We start from the raw sequence: 6,846 nt of genomic DNA on the forward strand, positions 1-6,846 counted from the left end.
TTCACGTACATCGCGGTGTTGCTATCTATAAGTTTGTTTGAAATCGCCGACGCAAGGGATCTTAAAGTTTACTTTAAGTTTATTTAGAAATCTTAAATAATTTTACGTTTAAAAACAATGTACAGTGCTGATCTTTATTTTTTACAGGCGCCGTGGCACAGTTGGTTAGACGGCTAACTGTGAAACTGGCGTCGTGGGTTCGATTCCCGCCAGTTGCAAAAAATAATCATTCAAGATAGATTTTTTTCTCAATTGGTCTGGGTGTTGTGGTGTATTTTTCATAACCTCCTTCTATATCCCCTCTTTTCCACCTGCTGACAAGCCTCTAAATAGAGGCTTAGCGGGTTAATCCTTTTAGAAAAAAAAAAGTATTTTTGTATCTAAATTACAAAATAAAATAATCGGAAATTGCGGTTAGGTACGTAGTACATTGTAGCACATTGTTGAAATATTACGTTACATACAAAATAATATAGGATTTCGCTAGTTTTGGAGAATCGCCATGATCATGCTAATATTATTTTATAATTTGCCGAATACTATTTTATCTTTTGGCAACATTAAAACTTTTTATTTTATTACTTTGTGCGGCGGCCGTTTTGAATGCCTGGTTTTTTTCTTTGCATTCTTTGGCCTCACGTGAATCATCAAATGAGTAGATGGAATATATGAATGCAAACAATAAATTAGCATAGGTGAGTGAGCAATGAGGCGCCAACGACATACAATTACTCATTTCATTTGCGTCCATTTATTCGAATCAATAAACATTTTTTTACAAAAAAACTCCATTTTTCAAATTACCGAATAATTTTGATATAATCCTTGGTTGCAATGCTTCTATTTACTTATTTAAATGTACGATACAGCACTACTACATAAATACGATAAACTTGAGCGACTTCAGAATAAATGCATAAGGTACATTTTTGGTCTTAGGAAATATGACCACATTTCTGATTACCGCAAGCAACTGAAATGGCTCAAAATTAGACAGCGGAGAGACTATCACTCCCTCTCACTTCTGTTCAATGTACTTCATAGTCCTAACGCTCCTATATACCTGCGTGAAAAATTTCAACGCTTAATGGTTTACCTCTTCGTTATAATTCTCAAGGCACTCTTTTAATACCCATCCACAATTCCTCTTTCTTCTCTAACTCATATAGTGTCCATGCGGCTCGACTGTGGAATCATCTCCTTTCTCTTCCTTAATCTCTCCTCCTTTCCCTTTTCCTCTTTTTTCCTTTTTCCCATTGAGTAATAGTTTTGATTTAAGTTAATTTATAAACAAATACGTTTATTTCTATATTTATATATCTTTAGATTTTTAATATTTTTTTTCTATTGAATATGTTCTGTAACTTGAATTATAAAAATAAAACTTTTATTTTATTGATTGGTTGGAAGAAATTGCTATTTGGCAATAAGCCCGCCTATGTACAAATAACATTACGCACAAAAGTTAAATAAATAAAATAAATAAATACAATTACAATTTACATACGTATATTATATTACTAGGTAATTACAAAAACACGTTTAAAAAAAAGCACAATAGATTATTAAGGTTCAACACCATAGAATTAAGAATAGTCCAGAAAGAGCGTAGAATCATATTAGAATACATCGGACTGTGTCCAATAATTCCACCACTATGCCTCACTTTCGCCGCGCGCATTCGTGATGCCGCCGCGTAATGTTGCACGGTGGGAAAAAATATAAATATAATACAAATGTAAAGTAAAAAAAATCAACCGGTTAATTACAATAAAATTTTATCTTGTAAACAGAGTAGACAAGTAAAGGGTAATTTAATAAGAGTAATTGAATTAATGAACTTCAAACATAAAACAAATTTTATTTTACATAAAACGGATATTTTTATATCATGTTTAATAATATTTTATGTTTTAAAGATAATGTCGGTCAAATGTTAACGATAGAGTTGTTTAATCCGAGATCCAATTTTCATTAGTTCTCTCATTAGATAAGCAAAGTAGGCAACACTAACGAAATGTTCATTTTATTTCTTCGACAATCTGACAGATGGAAAAATAATTCAATTTTTAAGTAATGCATTTGTTACATACACATTCATTTGCTAATTACACATGAAATGTGATTGCATCCTGTTTCTTTAAGATCCTAGCAGTATTTCTGCACTTTAAAAGGACACAACACGGCATAATTAAATTCAAATCAGGAGTTGCGTACTGAGCGACGTCTACAAAGAAACTAATGGGTCAAAACGTAAACCTACTCATTTATGAGTAATTTAGTCGCCTTCTGTTTGATGTGCGTATGCGGTTTCTCGACTATTCTTAATTCTGTGTCCAACACATAGAATTAAGAATAGTCCAGAAGGAGCGCAGAATCATATTTGAATACATCGGAATGTTGCCAGATCGCGAAAAACATAACCACAACACAAATTGTCATTGTCAAATTAAAACAAAATGTAAATGGAGGCTAGATTACTTACCGTCCATGCGCGCTGTAGCTGCAAGACGTGCTGTAACCTAGGTCCTATATGTTAAAATTGAAATATATCTTGATTGGAAAGGAGGAACTAGAATCCCAATCGTCCATGCGCTCTGTAGCTGCGAGACGTGCAGGGATACTTATTTATTGTACATCGCCCTTGAGATGATTTTCACAAAAATGGCTCTAAATCAATTATCCGACTATATATACACATATATTTTTATTTTATTTTATTGTATTAATTTTTCACGCCCATAAGGCTTTTACATACATGAAAGTTGTAAAAAATATGAGTAAATAAACAACATTAAATTTTAAAAATACAATATAAAGCAACAAAAAATAGAACAGTGTTTAGAAGTAAAGTTGGTATAAAAAAAAGAAGATGAGTATATAAACAACATAATTTTTTTTAAAAATACAAATATATATATATATATTTATATATCGATTAATTGCCCCGGCCGCGGCCCCAGAAAATAAATAACATAGTTGATCTTGAAATAAAGTTCAAATATAAAAAAAACCGTTTAGAGCGTTTGTACTTGAGAATTGCCACATTAAAAAAACATAGTTTCCATACATGCATTTTTTATATTTCATTTCTTTTTTGTTTTATATTTTTTTGAACAACAAACAACATTGGAGGTTGATTTGAGATCAATATTTTTCTTCTAAAAGTTTTTTTTACTATTTCGTTCCATGTTTTATAATAATATACGGAATCTTTATTGATAATTAATATAATAGCAAAAATTAAAGGGGTGGGTAGACTTAAAAACTAGTTGTTTATAGAAATTTACTTTTTATTGTTTTATTTATGTGTACTCTCTCTCTTCAATCCGTGCCTCATGTCTGAGGATGGTGATTACGCCTGACTCCGGGCATGGCTCGTCTGTGGACAGTCTCCCTCTATCTGGAACGGTCTTGTGCTATTCTATAGGCATTCGTCAGTGATGATTCTGATAACTCAGTGACTGTGCCGCTCCATCTTGTTGGTTGACGACGACGACGACCTTGTCTCTTCGGCACTTCCCAGGAGAATAGTTTTCTCCAAACTATCAGAGTTCCCCTAGAAATATGCCCAAAGAATTCTTTTATCGCATATGGATGTTAGTCTCTCTGTTATGTCCAGTTCTTGGAGTATAGGTGTATTCGTACGTCTGGCCGTCCACGGAATCCGCAGCATTCGCCGCCAACACCACATTTCGAAAGCTTACTTATGTGTACACAAAAGCCCTAATAAAGGGTAAAAAAAGACATAAAATACATGCATAAAACAAACTTACTTAGCTACTGTATGGAATAATTGTTTAAAAGTAACATTTTTTTTAATGCAATTTAAGCACATATAACAAAATAAATATTGTGTTAAATAACGGGCACTTTACAATCTTGGTAATAATTAGACTTAACGAATAAGTCAGATGTTTTATTAATTCATTTGTAAAAATAAATGTCAATGATAACATTTCTAAATTTCTTGTCTGCTATTATTCTCAAATAGTTTATTTTTAAAGACGTTGATTTGTTGAAATGTTTGTTTCATCTTCTGCTATTGTTTTAATGTAATCAATTTGAAAATATGACAGTCGATTGAAATTTAAAATGTCAAACATTAAATGAAATTTGGTAATAATCCTATTAAATGTTTTTTTAAATGCAAAAAAGGTTTATTGGCCGTTAACTTATCAATTTTTGAGACCAAGGTATCATATTATTTTTTTGATTTATGTTCAAGTAGTCAATAACCTTAAAAATGAAATAATTTAATCTTCATAAGTTTTTTTTACTGATTTGTGAAGTGTCCTTTACAGCATTAAGTCTTGAGAACGTTATTGTGTTATTTTCTTCGAAGTTGAACATTATTACATGGTGTTAATATTATTACATTGTAATTTCTAATTAATCTGTAATTTCTAAAACATATAATATTATATAAGTTTCCCAAATTTTACATAAGTACAAACTGAAACAATGTCCCCCAAATGCACTGCAAGTGCATAGATAATGAATAATAATTTTTCATTTGAAAAATATGGTGGGCTTTAATTAAAATTTAATAAAACATTCTATACACTACTTTTTATTAGCATATATATTTACATAAAAAAGTGATACTATGTATAATAATATGGCAATAACTTAATTCTAATAGGCTTTTATAAAGTGGGTCTGGAAAACTAACTTATCTTCAAATTAAGTGGTAATTATGTAATTATATTATTAAAATCATTACAAGTGTATTTTTTAACAAGGCTGCCGAGTGTTTCTTTAACAACCCTACTGAAATACACGTAGCTACTATACCATTACACTATTTGGAAAAGGTGTTTAAAATGTATTTTACTTTAAATTTAGCATGCCTTAAGTCAGATTTATTTGTTAAGTTTTACTGTTGAAATGAATTGAAATACGTAATAGGTGTAATATAATTTTGAATCCGTCTATTAAACTGGAGTACAGTGGGTTTCCAAATTAATTGGGACAGTACCAATATTTTGTGATTTTAATGTTTATACTGTCTCTACATCTAAATAACTTTGATTTGATGATGATTCTTTCGTTATTTTTGCTGCTAGTATCATTACCGACACTTTTTAAAAGTGGCAATACCAGCAAAGCGTCTCAACTGTTAAAATTTTGAGGTTATTTCCACGTGGACATATTTTTTTATGAAAACGAGCGGTCAAGGGTCTTGTAAAAAAATATGTATAAACAATTTTAACGGGTTTTAACAGTTCAGCCATATCAAAACGTAAGCGATTACAGGAGTTTCGAAGACTATAGTTAACTGGATAAGGAAAAATATATAAAAACCTGCCCTTTGAAGTAAATCGTGTAGGAAAATGTGGCAGAAAATGAATCACCACACCTCGTACTGACTGCAAAATCAGAGACTTATGTCGCCGAATCCGGAAAAAAGTGTGGCTCGTCTAACCTTGATGATCAATGAAGTTGGTATCAAAGTCTCCCAAAGGATAGTACAGAGAAAATCGGCTGAGGAGAATCATATTGGCCATCGGCCAGCTAAAAAACCTCGTCTCACGGTAGTTATAAGTAAAAAAAACGGCTGTAATGGAGCAAATTACACCAATACATAACTTTTGTGGACTGAAATAAGATATTTATCATTTTTGTAGTTTTTATGCTTTTAAAAAAATAAAACCCTGTGGTTACTATGTTTTTTTTGGGTGTGCTTCTCTGAGGAGTCCGTATTGCAAATTTTGGTGAACCAATAATCGCTCATACGACGACACCCAGGAGAGAAATTCCATCCGGACTGTCTTGTGGAGATAAAACATTCTACCAGCATCATTGTGTGGTCAGTCATCTCTTCCAGGGGAATAGGGTGCCTCTATTTCGTACAAGGGACTATAGGATCAGTACAGACAAGTACTGGAAAATCGGTTACTCCCTCAAGTCGAAGAATGATTTCCCGGTGGCCAAGAGTACATATTTATGCATGACTCCGCACCCTGTTATAAAGCCAGGACTGTCACTGCATTCCTGGCTGGAAAAATGGGAAGGTTTTACCTTGGCCGGGGAATTCTCCCGACATGAATCCCATTGAAAACCTGTGGGAGCTCAAGAAGAAGGAGATTGCCAAGGAGGTGATCATAACCAATCACCAGCTCATCGAAATCCTCACCCAAGTGTGGCCTTACTATCCTGAAACGTATCCCACGACTTGTATAATCTGTAATTGTAGCTAAAGGCGATATCACAAAATATTAACAATCTTTACGGTAATCTTTAATTATAATTAAACTAAAGAAATAAACTCGAATTAAGAACAAAAAATGATCTTTAAATTTTCACAATAAGATGTTAATGTCAATAAAAATTAACTACTCTGCCTGAAATCATTAACATATTTGTTTTATGAATACTAAAGTGACAAAAACGCATTTTTCATAGGTGTCCCTATTCATTTGGTAACCCACTGTAGGTACCTAACTAGTAACCAAAGTGGTTGATTTAATAAAGTACCGACTTCATGCTGTTCAAGGAGGCAAATATTAAATGATTTTTTTATCTGTGTTTATTTTTACTTCTATTATTAAATTAAATGGGACATATTAAATAAAAAAATAGATTGATTCGTTTATAAATTTATAACTACATGTTATTCCACTAATATTTTTTTTGTAAATTATCAGATCTTTCTTCAACTTCACATCACATCTAAAAATAATAAGCAGATGATAAATATATTTATTACTATTATTTAATTTGAATCTTTGATAATCATCTCGTTTCTTAAACTTATCTAACTATTTTATTTAAGTCAGTATTTAAAATAAAATGAGGAATTTCGAAGATAACGATCCGACCCTATTTTTTCTTCTATTTACT

This window comes from Micrasema longulum, unplaced genomic scaffold, assembly GCF_059751315.1.
Source record: "Micrasema longulum isolate JH-2025_06_02 unplaced genomic scaffold, ASM5975131v1 h1tg000072l, whole genome shotgun sequence".
In the NCBI taxonomy this organism is placed as follows: Eukaryota; Metazoa; Arthropoda; class Insecta; order Trichoptera; family Brachycentridae; genus Micrasema; species Micrasema longulum.